This window comes from Desmodus rotundus, chromosome 3, assembly GCF_022682495.2.
Source record: "Desmodus rotundus isolate HL8 chromosome 3, HLdesRot8A.1, whole genome shotgun sequence".
NCBI classification, from domain to species: Eukaryota; Metazoa; Chordata; class Mammalia; order Chiroptera; family Phyllostomidae; genus Desmodus; species Desmodus rotundus.
Window position 1 is genome coordinate 3,911,987 of NC_071389.1, and position 14,891 is coordinate 3,926,877.

Consider the following 14,891-nt stretch of genomic DNA (forward strand, 5'->3'; position numbering starts at 1 on the left):
ATGCTGCATTTAATAAGAATCACAGGAGACATTGTAAACAGTCAGTGGCGGAGTGGAAATACTTGACATGCCAGAAACAAACTTAGAATCTTGGAGACTTAGAACTTGAGGGAAACTCCACAGTCTCACTCTCCAGCCTCCTCGTCCTCCTGGAGGGGGTCTGCACGCTGGAAAGAGCAGTGACGTGCCCCACACCTTCGCTAATCAGACGGAGGCCCCTCCTCACTCCTAGTTGGGCCTGCTCTCCTCCCTCCCATCCCCTGGCCCATCTGCAGCACACCCAAAACCACCGACGTTCCGGGAGCCAGGACACCAGGAGGGTGAGAGGCGAGCCAGCTACCCGGGCTGTGGTTTCTTTGCTAACTGGTGCTTACCTGTCCTGACAGACTGAATAGCTATTCATACCCAGCTCCACCCTGCGCTCCAGGCCCCTGGGGTAGAGGGCGGGGTGCTGACTTCAGCAGAGGGGGAAAGGAGTGTCCTGCCGGAGTCGCAGGAGTGGGAGCTGTGCTGGGATGTGAACAGGCAACTCTGCCTGTTCGATGGAGCCCATGATTAGAAGAGCTGGTGACCTCTTGTGTTGCTTAAGTGGCACCAAGCTGCGTCCACTTGTCTGAAACACATGGGAGAGCTTTGTGTGGACTGAAGGACCTTCGAGCTCCCACTCTGCAGATGAGGACACTCAGACACAGCGGCCAGCGGGTGGTGCACAGAGTGTCACACCCAGGGGGCCCAACCCCATCCACCTGCTCTGGACCTCCGCATACTGAGAGTCTTCTTCCGAGCCTCCACTCCCAACTACAGCCCTGCTGAGTCTGGCCCCCAAGCCAGAAGCGTCCCCCGCCCCTGCTTCCCCCTTCCCCGTGACCCTCTCCCCAGTTTGCAGTCTAGACCTACAAAACCCACAGGGATTCCTCCTCCCGGGTCCCTCTGCCGTTTTCCTATCTCAGGCCTTTGTCATTACGTACCGGGGCTGGGGCCTCCCCATGCTTGCCCTTCTACCCATGCTACATGTCATGAAGCACTCAGAAAGGACTGACGGGCAGGGTGTGTGCCAGGCGCTGCACTCGGTGCTGCCCACTAGGAAACACAGGCAAGAAGGCCAGCACCTGTAACTGGTGTAGTAAGGTCTGTTAGAGAGGGACACCCAGGGCTGCTGGGAGGGGAGTGGTCACTCACTCCTGGGGAAGGTCAGGATAACCCCTAACTCCCCGGCATGGGGTACAAGCCCTCTCTCTACAAGCCGACCACGCCTGTCCCCGCTTGTGGTCAGCCCTCCATCCCACTAAAGTACTCAGGCCTCCCTGAGTGTGCCATGTCATTTCTCACCTCTGAACACGTGCTGTTCCCTCTGGGCCCTTGGGTCTTCTCCCTGGGATCGGTTAAAGAACTACCCTGCTGAAAATTTCTACCCTAAGCCCCGCCCCCCCCCAAGCTGACATCCCACCTCATCCCACTCCCCCAAGTGCAGGGTGCCTTTTTACTTGGCTTCCATACCTGCTTCGTAAATTCCTGCATCAGCAATTTTCTCTTCTCAGTCTCTTGTTCACTGAGTGTTAACGGAGACCCCACTAGGTGCCAGGCGCTGGGCTCAGGGCTGCAATCAAAACAAAAGAGTAAAAACAGATGAGGGTCCCATGCTCATCTGGTCGGGGAGAAACCAGGCCTGACCACCAAGCCTCTGTGCAAAGAAGCATTTGGGGAGCTTGTACTGATGCGGGGGAGGGGCCACTCCTCAGGGACCTCAGGGAGGGCACCTTGAGGAAGTGACCCTTAAGCTGAGAACTGAAGGAGGAGCCAGGTTAGCGCCATGAAGAGGGGCAGCAGGCATCTTCCAGGCAGAGGGAGCAGCATCCTCAGCAAGCCTGTGGTGGGAGGGAGCCCACAAAGGCTGTGGAGGTGGAGAGGGAGGCGAGAGGCAGACCGGCCTGGCGGGGGGCACTCAGGTGGGCTAGGCTTTATCCTCAAGGAGGGGGCAGGCACTGGGGGTCTGAGAGGTGGCGACACAGCCGAGTTTGCAGCTAGAGAAGCGCTCTTGGCTGCTGTGGAGAGTGGGCGGAAGGCGTGCCGGAGCAGGTGCGGGTAGACGGGTCAGTCCTCCAGGCCGGAGATGATGTTGGACTTGGGGGTTCTGGAGAGAAGGGGACAGTCAAGAGGCATCTAGGAGGTGGCATCAGTAGGCTTGTAGGTGGGTTAGATGTGGGGCTCCAGGTCACTCATCCGGGGAAGGACCAGGCACAAGTTGTATGGAGTGTGAAGGACCTTTGGGACACCCGCAAGAAAAGTCAATAGCAGTGCGTGGACGTGCGCTCCTGAGCACAGAGACACACACGGGCAGGGGAGAGCAGTCTGTGATGTGTCTACGTGGAGGTGGCATGGGATGACAGGGGTCAAGGGGTGTGGGTGAAACTGACAAAGGGGAGGGTATGCTGAGTCCTGAGGCCAAGGACTTTAGTCTTAATTAGCATCGTGTCCCAAGAGTCCAGGAACACAGTAAGTGTTCAATAAGTGTCCATTCAAGGGGTAGACAGATGCACAGGTGGATGGACGGATGGACTTTGTGACCGCTGTTCTCACTGCTAACTGACCGCAGCTTTAAAAGGCTGTAGCATTCCTGATGTCAGACCAGGCTGGGGACGGTGTCCCAAACTGGCCGGCCCCTGCTTCAGGTAAATGGCCCAAGACAAGAACACAGGAGCTGGGCCCCAAACACCTTTATTAAACGTGCCCAGGGTGGGCTGCTTTCATTGCTGTTAAGGGGCCAGCTGCTGAGAACAGAGAATTCTGTCCTCAGCTCACTGGAGTTGGAATAGGAAGGGAAAGCAAATCTCTTCCCTGAGCTGCTCAGACCTGCCCACCCACTGACCTCGGAAAAGGGGGGAACTTCCCAGCCAGGTCCTCAGCAAGTCATTGCATGGTATGTCACAGTCCTGGGCTTGAAAGAGGGCCTCATCTGACTCTCTGACTCCCTCATCACCTGACCCATTCTTACCTTAGCCTGGAAAAGGAATGAACAAGGGAGGGAGGGAGGGAGGAATGGGTAGCAGAGTCAGGGCCACGAGCATCTGGCTTCCCACCCCCACCCCCACGGAGTCCCTGCTGCACCCGCTGCGACAGTGACAGCCACAGCAGCCAGGCCCCACGCCACGTGCTCCACATTAACGGCCCCGTGGAAGCCTCACAACACCCATCTGCTTTGGCATTCTTAGGTAGGCGCCTCACCCCTCAAAGGGGTCATAGGCCCTGGTGGAAGAAGGAGCCTTGGTAGAAGGCAGTCCAGTGGTCACAGGTACCCGCTGAGCGCAGCTACCTGAGGGTCACTCGGCTGGGCCTGGGGCTTATAAATCACCGGGGCACACCCCGCCTCTGGGAGCTCAGGTGCAGCACAGAAGGCAAACGGTACCGGGACCGTGCACATGGTGCGGTGAGTGCTCCGCAGGGATGGTCCCGCGCCTTAGGGAGCACGTGGGAGGGATAGATGGAGCTGCTCCGTGCCCCCATCAGGGAGAGAATGCCCTTGACGGGCTGATTCTGTGTGAAAACTGGACTGTTCGCCCAGAGGAGTGCCCCTCACCTGCAGAGAGAATGTGCCAGAACTGGCCAACCGCCAAGTGAGAAGGGAGCACAATCCACGCTCAGGTTCGATAACTCACTAAGACGACCCACAGAAGCTGTTGCACTCACAGTTATGGTTTAGCCCACAGAAATGATACAGCTGGGAACCAGCCGAGGGAGAGGTGCCTAGGACAGAGCCCAGCTTCCTCTGTCTTCTCCACAGGGAGTCATGGGCAGCGTGACCCTGCCCCCAGTCTCAATGTATGGTGGTGCTTCTGGGGTGCAGCCAACCCAGGAGCGCCCCTGGGCCTCAGTGTCCAGAGTCTTTACAGGACGACACAGGCCCGTGGTTGGTCCATCTAGCGTGGCCACGCCCCCTACAACTATCCCAGGTAGCTAGCCCCTCCCTTAAACCATATGGTGAGACTATCCGTTGACCCAAGGGCCCCAGGCAAAAAAAAAAGTCACTCTCATGAGGTATGACATTCCAGGGGCTTAGTGATCACCCCCCAGAAGGTGAGGACAAGAGCCAGACCTCTTCTGGGCAAGGTTAAATGCTTCACCATGAAGGAGGGCGCCCCGCCCAGTGCCCCCACCTTCCCTGCTCCCCGCAGCCCAGCGGGACGACTTGTTCTGCTGTCCTTGTGGAGAGAGGAGACGTGTCTTGTTGTTGCTGTTACTTTCAGTGTCGCCCCTACACTGGCCTCGAGTAGTCCTCCAGTGCTTTCAGGCCGGAAAACACACTTTATGATGAAAAATGGTTTGAGTGAATACTTTATCTTCTGCGGAGAATATTGTGCAAAGTTCAAGCTTTTGTGGGCAAAGAGATGAAATTAACTGGATTACAGACCAGTCCATCTAAATGTGAAATTAAATGAGGATTCTAGGCGCCTTTGATGGCTAAGGTTATTATTCTAACATATGACTTCAGTTACCCCGTTAATCACTCACCTGCGCCCCAGAGCATGGCGAGCCTGACACCTGCCTCCACCCTGCAGCTGGCACCCCTGGCTCCCTCCGGCTTCTCCTCCCTCTGCCCCACCCCACCTCCAGTGTTGGGGGCTGGAAGCCTGGCAGAAGCCCCAGAACCAGTGCCCCCTCTGCCAACAGCGCCCTCCTCTCCGTCCCCCCCAGCACCCATGGGAATGGAGCCGACCTTGCAAATGGTGACCAGCTGGGTGCACACAGGGATCTCAGAGCCAGGGTGGGGACCTGGCAAAGAGTGTTTCCGCTCAATAATTCACCTTCGGGAGGGAGAAAGGGAAGACGTGGACGCTGCACTTGGCCATCTGTGATCTAACATGTAATTCAGTGTGACTCTTAGGGCATAGAAGTGCATCCACACTCTCCTCTCATAAGCCTGATGAAGTTTGTCCTGACATCAGAAGGCCTGGCCCAGGCCGCCTGGGAGCAGCCAAAACTGGTGGGGAGGAAGGCCCAGCGTGTGGTGCTGAGCAGGGCCTGCACGGAGGTGCTGTGGAGTGAGTCCAGAAGGCTGCAGACCCAGGAGGTGGGCCTGACGCACTCGAAACCCACACACCTGAAATAGCTGATGCATTTATGACAGGCCTTTCCACCTGTCTCCTGACAAGTGCAGGAAAGAAGGAGCTCTGAGCAGAGAGCTGCGAAGCAGCAGGAAGTCTGGACCTGTGGGTTCCCAGATTGCACTGCATCCCTCATCCCTCATCCCTCCCCTCGGGGCTGCCTCCCAGGAAGAAAGGGGGTGGGTGCCCATTGGGTAGTTGGTGGAAAGCCCCAGCATTATTCTAAGTTTCTTGAAAGTGAGTTAAAGCCGGGAGGATCATGGGGTGGGGCCACGTTTCTTGTGACAGCATCCCAGGACTGCTGTTTGAAGCAGAAGGTGTTTCTTGGGTCCCTTGGCTGCATTGGTCCCAAAGCCAGGGAGCTACCATCCTGTGTGGGGTCCTGGCTACACCGTAAGGGCGCACAGTGGAACGTGACCACAGTGTCAAAGACAGACCCACTAGGGCAGCGTACACATGTATGTGTAGCACAGCTGTGCTGCTCCCAGGCCACTTTGTGTCACACTCGATGGCAGTTAGCACCCGGGTGTCTCAGACTCGCCCTGAACTGTGTGGCCGCTCGGCCTCCCCTAGTGCATGGGACGGTTGCGATTTAACCTGCCCGTGCCTCCAATTGCGCCTTCCCTTCCGACTGCTTTTTTCTTTTCAGGAGCTTGGAACACCATTTGATGTGACACCAGAGCTCCTCCCCTGTGACCTCAGTCATTATTAGCCCTCGGTCCCAGCTAGTTGCTTCCCTGAAAGGGGCATTTAGCAGCTCTAGTCATTGGTGCACAAGCTTCTGCCTTTGGTGGCAGGAACTGCCAGTTCAGTGACTTCAGAGTGGTTTTTGGTGTAAATATTGGGTTATTTGACTGGCATCACCTACGAGACAATACATCCACTCATTTACCTTTAAGCAGGTTCCCACATTTAAAAAAAAATGGTATTGACTTCATAGGGCAGCCGAGCATGGCAGTCTCAGTGAGCACCTTTGGAGGCTACTTGTCGGCAGACACGCCCACTCCCAGGCGTGACTCCATTGGGCCACAGTGCACTCAGGAGGACTCCGAAAGCTCGCTGGGCTCCTGCCTCGGGCACAGGCCAACAGCAACCCTGATGCTGCCTCAGACCCGAATGCTGGAGCTTCCTGGGAAGGATCGGGGGCGTTGGGCCCTCACCTGGCAGGAGTGGTCTTGAACTGGGGCCATAGAGGCTCTTGAGTTCTGCACGTGTGGGTCTATGAGCCCCTAGGCAGGCAGGGATGCATGAAAGTGGGGGAGCCGCGGTTAGAAGGTGTTTGTCTCAGTCAGCTCGGGTGACCGTAACAAAATGCCACAGACCAGGCAGCCGAGACAGGTCTGGAGGCTGGAAGTTCCGGGTCAAGGTGTCCGCAGGTTTGGTTTCTCCCGAGGGCTCTCCTCGGCTCACAGACAGCCAGCGTCCTTGCTATTCTCACGTGGTTTTCCTGTGTGCGCGCAACCCCGGTGTCTGTGAGTCCACATGACCTCTTCTGGTAAGGACTCTGGTCAGACTGGATTAGGGCCCACCTTTCCAGCCTCACAGTGACGCACCCACCTCGTTACGGAGCCCAGTCTCCAAACATGTGCTGCGGTGCTGGGAGTCAGGGCTCTGATGACCGAGTTCTGGAAGGACACAGTTCAGCCAGTCCCAGAGCTTTTCTCCAAAACATGAGAAGTCCTACCCGAAGGGGTTCGCCCCTGAAATGAGGGCTTTTCCAAGGCTCCAGACCTGCCCTCCAAGACTTCGTGGGGGGCCTGTGACTCAGACCCCCAGACCAGGGGCTTCCGCTGGAGTTTTGCTGACCACGTAGGCCAAGGCACAGATGAAGTTCCCTTGCCCTGTTGTTTAGTTAAGGTGAGGTGCTAACACCTTTTGGGCACCGGGCTCTGAGACGCACAGACAGCTCCCTGAGTCCTTCCCATGACTCTGTGGCGCGGCCACTGAGACACGAATTTTATCCTCTCCGCATCTCCACGAGATGTTCCCATCCCCATTTTACTGATGGGGAACCTGAATCTAGAGCACAGGTGGCAAACACAAGGCCCAAGGGCCGAATCCGGCCTGGCACCTTGTTTCTATCCAGCGGCAGCGCCGAGCTCCTTGCCCCTAGTTAAGGAGCAATTACATTTATACAGTCCTAAGTTACATTCGGAACCGCAAGGCTGATGTGGGCCTTGTCCTGTGCCACACAGCTAGGGATTCAAGCTCAGGGCCACCGGCGCGTCACCACTTCCTGGGTACATTTTTGATTGCCTGCCTTTAGACACTGCGGCCCCTTCAAGCAGAGTGTGTCTCTGCGTGCACCCGTCTCCAGCCCAGAGACTGGCATGTGTTTTATCTTCTTGCCTGCATCCAGTACAGGGCCAGGGAGGGAGCAGCAGGGCCTGTGTGAGCCACCAGGGAGAAGGAGTCGAAGGTGTTTTCACCCAACTTCTTTGCATTGTCCTCCTGCATTATGACCCTTGGGGAGATCCCCAGGTCCTCAGCTGGTGAACACATGGCTTCCTCCCTGCAGATGACAGCTGAAAGCCTTCTCCCAGGATAATGCCAACCAGCAAGCGCCTTCCCGCAGCCCCTCACCACTGTCCCCTACATAACAAACCACCCCAAAGGTTCAGTGGCTCAAAACAAGAAGTAAGTGCTTGTTCTCCTGGTACTGTGCACTGGCTGGGCTGCTCGTCTGCTGCTCTTGCAGGGGTTCACGTGTGCAGCCACATTCAGGGGACTGGTCCTGTCAAATCCAGAGCCCCCGCGGCCAAGCACAGGGGCGCTTGCCCTGTCAGGTCATGCTAGGCATGCCCCAGGACCACATCAGCACAGCCTGAGACCTCATCTGCAGAGGAGGAGACTAAGGCACAGGAAGAGGAAGGAGCTGGCCACACTGGTAGTTACTGGTGGAACTGGGCCCGGAGCCCAGGCCCCTGACCCCAGGCCTGGCCCCTTCCCCTTAGCTCCTCCCTCAGATGGAAGGGAGGCTCAGGAGCTCGGATGGCAGGGACAGCTGCAGCTCAGCCGAGGTGTTTCATGCCCTCTGCAAAGCTCGCCTTCACCCCGAACTAACCTACCCTTGCCAGGGGGAACACCAACACGTCAGGGAGTTCTCCCAGGGGAACCCCAAGTTCAGGGCCTTATCTGCCAAGGAGGACCACCTCTGGCTTTTCACAACCTTTCAGACGCACAATTAGAAACGACCCCTTTTCTGACCTCCTCTGTCCTGGGGGTCACCATCACAGTGCCTCCCCTGGGCCTGTCTTCTTACTGAGCAGGGCCTGTCTGCCCGGATTCTCCACGTGCCATTGCCTCCCACTCAGGATTGGACACGGGCACAGTGAACAAGGGTCACCGGGCCTCCTGACCTTGGTCCTCTTTTTCCTACTGCTCAGTTGTCTTTCTAAAGTTGACCCACTGATTTTGTTATACTTCATTCTTTTTCTCTTCTTCTTCTTGTGTGTGTTGAGATATACTGACTTGAACTGTATTGAAATATAATGAACATACCACACATTCACCCATTTAAAGCGTACAGTTGAGAGTTTTTGGTATATTCACAGGGTTGCGCACTCATCACCACAATCTAGTTTTAAAACATTTTATCGCCCCCCTCAAAAAAACCCAAACATCCTCAGTAACAGTCATGCCCTATTCCCCCCAGGCCTCTCCCCCACTAATCTACTTTCTATTTCTATACATTTGCTATTCTGGACATTTCATGTCAATGGAATCATACAATATGTGGTCTTTTCTGTCTGGCTTCTTTCACTCAGCATAATGCCTTCAAGGTCCATCCGTGCTGTGGGCTTTGCCAGCGCTTTCCACTTTATCACCAAATGAATGTCTGTATGTGTGGACGTGCGTTTTCATTTCTCTCAGGCGTACACCTAGGAGTGGGGTGTGGGGTCTCATGGTAACTCCGTGATTAATTAGCCTTCTGGGGAACTGCCAGGCTGCTGTCCAAAGCGGCTGCTCCATTTGACATTCCCACCAGCAGGGTGTGAGGGTTCCAATCCCTCCACCCCCTCGCGATTCCCGCCATCCTCGTGGGTGAAGTGGCGCCTCCTTGTGGTTTTGGCTTCCTTCCCCAGTGACTGGGGTGTCTTTTCCTGTGCTGTTTGTGCGTCTTGCTTGGAGGAGTGTCTGTTCAGACCCTTTGTCCATTCCTTTGAACTGGGGTATTTGTCTTTTCATTTTTGCGCTCTAAAATTCTTTTTATGTCCTAGATACCAGTCCCTTATCAGATAGGATTTGCAAATATGTTCTCCCCTTCATCAAGTTGAATTTTTTACTTTTTTTGTGGTGTCCTTTGAGCACAGAGGTTTTTAATTTTGATGAAGTCCAATTTATCTATTTTTTTTCTTGGTTGCTTATGCTTTTGATGTCTTAGTTAAGAAACAGTGGTAAAACCCAAGGATAGGAAGATTTCCCTTTATGTTTTCTAAGAGGTTTTCAGTGTGGGCCCTTACATTCATGTCGTTGATCTGTTTTGAGTTAATTTTTATATATGGTATGGGGTAGGACATCCACCTTCATTCCTTCTCTTGGGGATAGCCAGTTGTCCAGGAGCTATTTGTTGAAAACACTCTTCTTTCTCCATTGAATTTCTTTGTAACCCTTACCTATAGTTTTTTAAAACATTTAAAAAGTTTTCTGCCCTGGCTGGTGTGGCTCAGTGGATTGAGCGTCAGCCTGCAAACCAAAGGGTTACCAGTTGGATTCCCAGTCAGGGCTCAAACCTAGGTGCAGGCCAGGTCCCCAGTAGGGAGGGTGGGAGAGGCAACCACACATTGATGTTTCTCTCCCGTTCTTTCTCCCTCTCTTCCTCTCTCTCTAAAAATGAATAAATACAATCTTAAAAAAATTATTTGTGCCTTAAAGATACACAAAATAGCATCTTGCACTTATTTTTAAATTGTTATTTCATTTGAGAGGAGTCCTATTTGATTTTTTATTAGAAGCTGACATATGCAGAAACATGGTTGGTTTCCTATGGGAGGAGCGGCAAGGTCATGGCACAACTCAGTCTCAGTGGTCGACTTCTCATTCGTGCTCCAAGTTCAATGCCAGTTGGTCAGGAGGGCTCTGCTTATCCCAGTCCTTCTGGGGCCTGGCCTGGCAGAGGCTACATATGTACATAAACAAGCTTTCATGGTTGCTAGGGCTGGGGAAAAGAGTGTGGTGGGCAGGTCACTGGTTCTTGGAAATCTCCAGACTTCCTTCTTCAACAAATGGCACCTAAATGATCCAAGAGTTTTGGGAGCTCAGAGAATCATCTTGGTAGGGCAGAAGGAGCACAGGCTCGCAACTTGAAATTCTTCATTTCTTCCTCTGTATAATATCCAGCTCACAGGAGAAATAGCAGCAGTGTAGGTGGGTGTCTAGCGTGACAGCAGACGGATGCTGTGGGTCCCTTCTTCCTCACCCACAACAGCACCCTCCACCCCCTTGGGTTCATCACGAGATCCTCCGCAGAGGTCAGGGCCGGGGGAAGGACTCACCGTGTCTGCTTTAGGGGCACCACTTGCACGTGGTCTGGGTGCTTCCAAGTGGACTCATGACTGGGCAAAGTTTTTCTTTTTCTCTATTTTTTAAAAATGACCCAGGTATACTCAAAGCCCCATAAAATCCAGTGTAATAATTTGCTTGAAGCACATACATGCCTTACCCTGTCATTTCCGAGCCTGAAACAAGGAACGTGAACCCACACAAGGAAAGACAGCCGGTGGGTGCTCCGTCCTAGCAAGTCAGAGCTCTGAGCTGGCTTCCCGACCATCTGGCTCACCCCGCCCAGCTCCGCCCGACTCCGCGTGCCTGGGCCTGAGGAGGGCACTCACTCTGGCAGCCTCTGCCCAGGACAAAGGTGCAGTGGGGGATCGGAGTGTCAGGCCTCCCAGCAGAACAGCCCTGCCCAAGCAACAGTAAGGGGACGTCCCTCCCTCGGAACCGCAACTCAGGCTGCCTGAAAGGAGGCCGCCAGGCTGCTGAGCCCACCTCTGTCACCTGGGCACAGCCAGTGGGCTGGAGCATCCATGACTCTGTCTTTCTCATATGCCACGTGGGCATGGGGCTGCTGGAGGAAAGGGTCATGGGTTCCCTGAGGCCCCTTCTCAGGCAGCTGAGATGCCCAGGTCTGATCCCAGGGCGGAGCCCCTGCCTTTTTCAACAAACCCAAGAACAACATCCTCCCCACCTGAAAGATACAAAAGTCTGCAGGGGCTCCTCTGCTTCAGCTGGGGTCCAGGTGCTCCTCATCACCCCACCTTCCCAGCTGGTCTCTGCCACTCCCAGTCCATTCAGAGTAACTCACCAACCACTACTGCAGCACGCCCGGTGCCATGCAAGGTGCCGGAACAAGTGAAGACGCCATTCCTGCTCTCAAGGAAGTTAGAGCTGTTTCGGTTTTAGGTAGTAACTAACTAAAAGTAACCAAAAGTTAGTAAGAACTAACTTTCAGAAACACCTTTTATTAACATTTGTATCCCATATACTTGTGGAGGATTGCCCCGTTCATAAGTATGTGACAGTCAGGTCACAAACTACACTGACATGTCACAAACTGAAACCAGTGCCCAGGGCAAAACCAGAACATGGTCAGACCAGCAGCCAGTCACTACCCACCTCCCCAAGATGCCCTGGCTTCTAATGGCAACAAGAGCTAATTTAGGTGCCAGGCACCTTGCGTCTATGTGTTGACTCATTTAATTCTCACCCACGGACAGGAAGGCACGGCGAGTGGGGCACGGCTGGCAAACGGGAGAATCTAACTTTGAATCTAGGCGGCTGTGTCCAGAGCCCTTGTTGTTGGCTACAGCACTTCCACTGCTGCCCCCGAGACAAACAGAACCTACTCACTGTGTGCTGTAATGTGAATGCAATTTTGAAACAACGCTCCCAGGGCAGTTCTGCTAGGAGCGGCAGGAAAAGCCGCAGCGTGGGGTGCGGTGCTTTGAAGCCAAGCCTTAACGAATGGAAAGGAGTACCAAGCCTGGCAGAGAAAGGGGAGAGGGTGCATGAGCAGAGCTGGACCGTGCAGGGGTCCTTTGCCATGAGAGTAGGTAGAGGCAGATGGGGACAGCAACATGAGGACCTACCTGTTGGAGCAGGGCTGCCAGTCTCTTCAGGTGTTCTGACTTTACCAGAGCTGGTGAGGGACTTTCTGAGGTTTAAAATCAGTGGTCAGCCCCCAACGGTGAGACCCGGCGCGACCTGCTTGCGTTCCTGGCTCAGAGGTGCAGCACAGGACAGGACCCAGCCTCGCCTGGGCTGTCCTTGGCTTGGCCTCTAACATTCATTTTTGGTTGCACAGGCTGAAGGGCTGTGCAAAAATCTGTGGTTGTTTTCGTGTGTGTTTGGCTAGGGTCAAAGGGAAAAAAAAGAGACTCCGCCCCACCTTTTGATGGGAGACTCTTTGAACCCAGATGGCAGAAAGGAGACAATCGATTTCAAAGATAACTGACAATATGAAGGAAAAAAGATGGCTTCATCACAAGTTGGTGTGGGTCAAACACCCTCTTTGTGCATGGCCAGGGTGGGGACTGGGGGGAATCGAATAAAATCAGAGCTCTAAATTTTATCCGGAAAACACAAGGGGTGGTGGTGTCCACTTGGGATGGCTGCGAAGGCTGCTTGCTGGGAGATAGTGAGCCTTAATGGAGAGGTGTGACTTGGGCTTGGGGCGGGAAGCTGGAGGCGGCAGATGAGAGGCGAGAGGCTATTATGCAGAACTATCCAAGTGAGAAAGCTGAAGCCAGAACTTTTGGACAACAGGGTTAAACCCAAGGAGTGGGCGGAGGCCCTGGAACTCCAGCTAAGGAGCTCGGGAACAGGAGCCTAGGACGCTCTTGAACTCCCAGGGGAGCCGCTATTCTCTGTCACTGCCCAAGAATCCTCGGCCCCGCCCTGTCCGACGCCCAGCGCCCCTTCGCATTAGGGACCCGGGACCCGCCCTGTGCTCTCGCGTTCTTCTGGGCTTTGCCCAGCTCCTCCGCCGTCGGCCGGCTCGCTGCGCCCTGCGCCCCTCCTTCCCGCCCAGCCTTCCTCGCTCCCCCGCTCGCGGCTCAGCGCAGCGCAGTGCCGCTCCTCCCGTGGCTGCATTGCAGACGTCTCCGCCGCAGGGTGCGCCAGGGCCGCACCGGAAGCCCGAGCCCGGGTACGCAGGGGCTCCGGGGCTCGAGTCTCTCACGCAGACCCGACGGCGCCACGGGGCCAGGAGTCCTCGGGCCGGCCGCGGAGCGGCTCCGCGGGCCGCAACACGCAGACCGTGCACGCCCTCCACAGGGCGCGTGGCCCCAAGGAGGCCTCTAGGGGCCTTCGGCCGGGGTGCTGCCGTCGAGCTCGGAACCGTCCCTGCCCTCGAGCAGATCGCGGCCGCCCCCTGCGGAGGATCTCCCGGAATCTGGACGGGGACGACGGCGGCGCCGTTGGGAGGGGCTGTGGCCCGCTGGGACCTCGCCTGAGGGGCCTGGGGCCGCGCGGCCGCGCTCCGCCCGCACCCTCCGGGCCGGGCCCGCCGCCGTCCAGCGCGGCGCCGCGCGGCTCGGGCGCAGTTCCGGCGCAGTCCCCGCGCCGAGCGGCTCCGCGCCCCACACCTGCCTCTGCCCAGCTCCAGGTGACGTAGCGCCCTCCGATTGGCCCACGGGCGGGGCCGAGGCCGGTGAGCTCACCGCCGCGCCCCGCCATTGGCCCGGGCGGCGCACTCGGGCTGTGGCGGGGAGACAGCGGTACCCGGAGCCCGAGTCGTTCCAGCTGCGGTGTGTGGAGCTCAGCGGGTCGGGCCGGGCTGGGTTGTCGGGGCCGGGCCGGGCGGGGCCGCGCGGGAGGAGGAGGAAGACCAGTGCGGCTCGGCGCCAGCGTGACGGAGTGGTGGCCGTGCTCCCCGAGTTCGCGTGAGTGTGCGTGTGGCGGAGGGGAGAGTCGGCCCTGGGCGTGGGGTCGAGGGCGGTGGCCGGCGGGGGCGCGCGGGACAGCCGGGGCGAGCGGGGGCGGGGCCGGGGGCGCGCGCGCCGAGGCCGGGGAGTAGGGAGCACGCGTGCTCGCGGCGGGGGGCGCGCGTGTTTACGCTGGGCAGGCGGGTGTGAGAAGTGGGTGCGAGGACAGGCGCGTGTGTGGAGGAGGGGGTGCGGAAGGTGAGGGGCGCGCCTGTTTACGCGGGGCAGGAGTGTGTTTTGACGCGTGAGTGCGCGTGGGGGCCGGCATGTGTTGACAGGGTGTGAGTGACGAAGGGGCGTTGGGATGAGTGCGGGGCGCGTGCAGATAGCGCGCGAGTTTGAGGAGCGAGTGTGCGGCCACGCGTGTTCGCGGAGCAGTGGGAGCCTAAGCGCGCGTACTGGTAGGGAGCGAGGTACTGGGGGCGGGCGTGTGTTGACGGGGCGCGTGTTTGCGGTTGTGCGCCGAGTGGGTGTGAGGTCACGCGGGTTTAGGAAGCGAGGCTAAGCGCGCGCGTGTTTCTACGAGGGCGGGAGTGGGTGTGAGAACACGCGTGTGTGCGCGGGGCAGTGGGAGTGTTGGGATGAGTGACTGTGGCGGGCGCGCGTGCGGGGAGTGGCCGCGTCGCGGCGGCCGCTGGGGGCAGTGGGCGGCCGGCTGGTTTTTGTCTGAGAGGCGCAGCTCGGCGGGCTTTTCGGATGGAGCACTCCCTCCCGCTGCGGGGTGCAGGAAGATGAGAGGGCTGGGACAAGGACAGGTGTTCACCACCGCCCCCCACCCCTGTGAGGGGGAAAGGGGCGGGGACAGGTGCCCGGGGGGAGAAGGATGGGGACAGGTGCCCTTTGGGCAGGACGTGGGGAGAGAGGGGCG

At 57.0% G+C, this 14,891-nt stretch overlaps 1 protein-coding gene across 13 annotated transcripts in view; it reads left to right on the forward strand.

The window, feature by feature from the left end:
* The window catches only part of CAMTA1 (calmodulin binding transcription activator 1), a 761,376-nt gene that overhangs the window by 697,376 nt on the left and 49,109 nt on the right, over nucleotides 1–14,891 (forward strand). Inside the window, exon 1 of one of the 13 annotated variants that reach the window (XM_053920476.2) lies at nucleotides 13,149–13,245. The exons of 11 other annotated variants lie outside the window; for them this stretch is intronic. The gene's annotated coding sequence lies outside the window, so the exon portion shown is untranslated. Of the gene's footprint in view, nucleotides 1–13,148; nucleotides 13,246–13,851; nucleotides 13,982–14,891 lie in introns of those variants that run through there. One more of the 13 variants, XM_053920475.2, reaches the window with a different exon arrangement.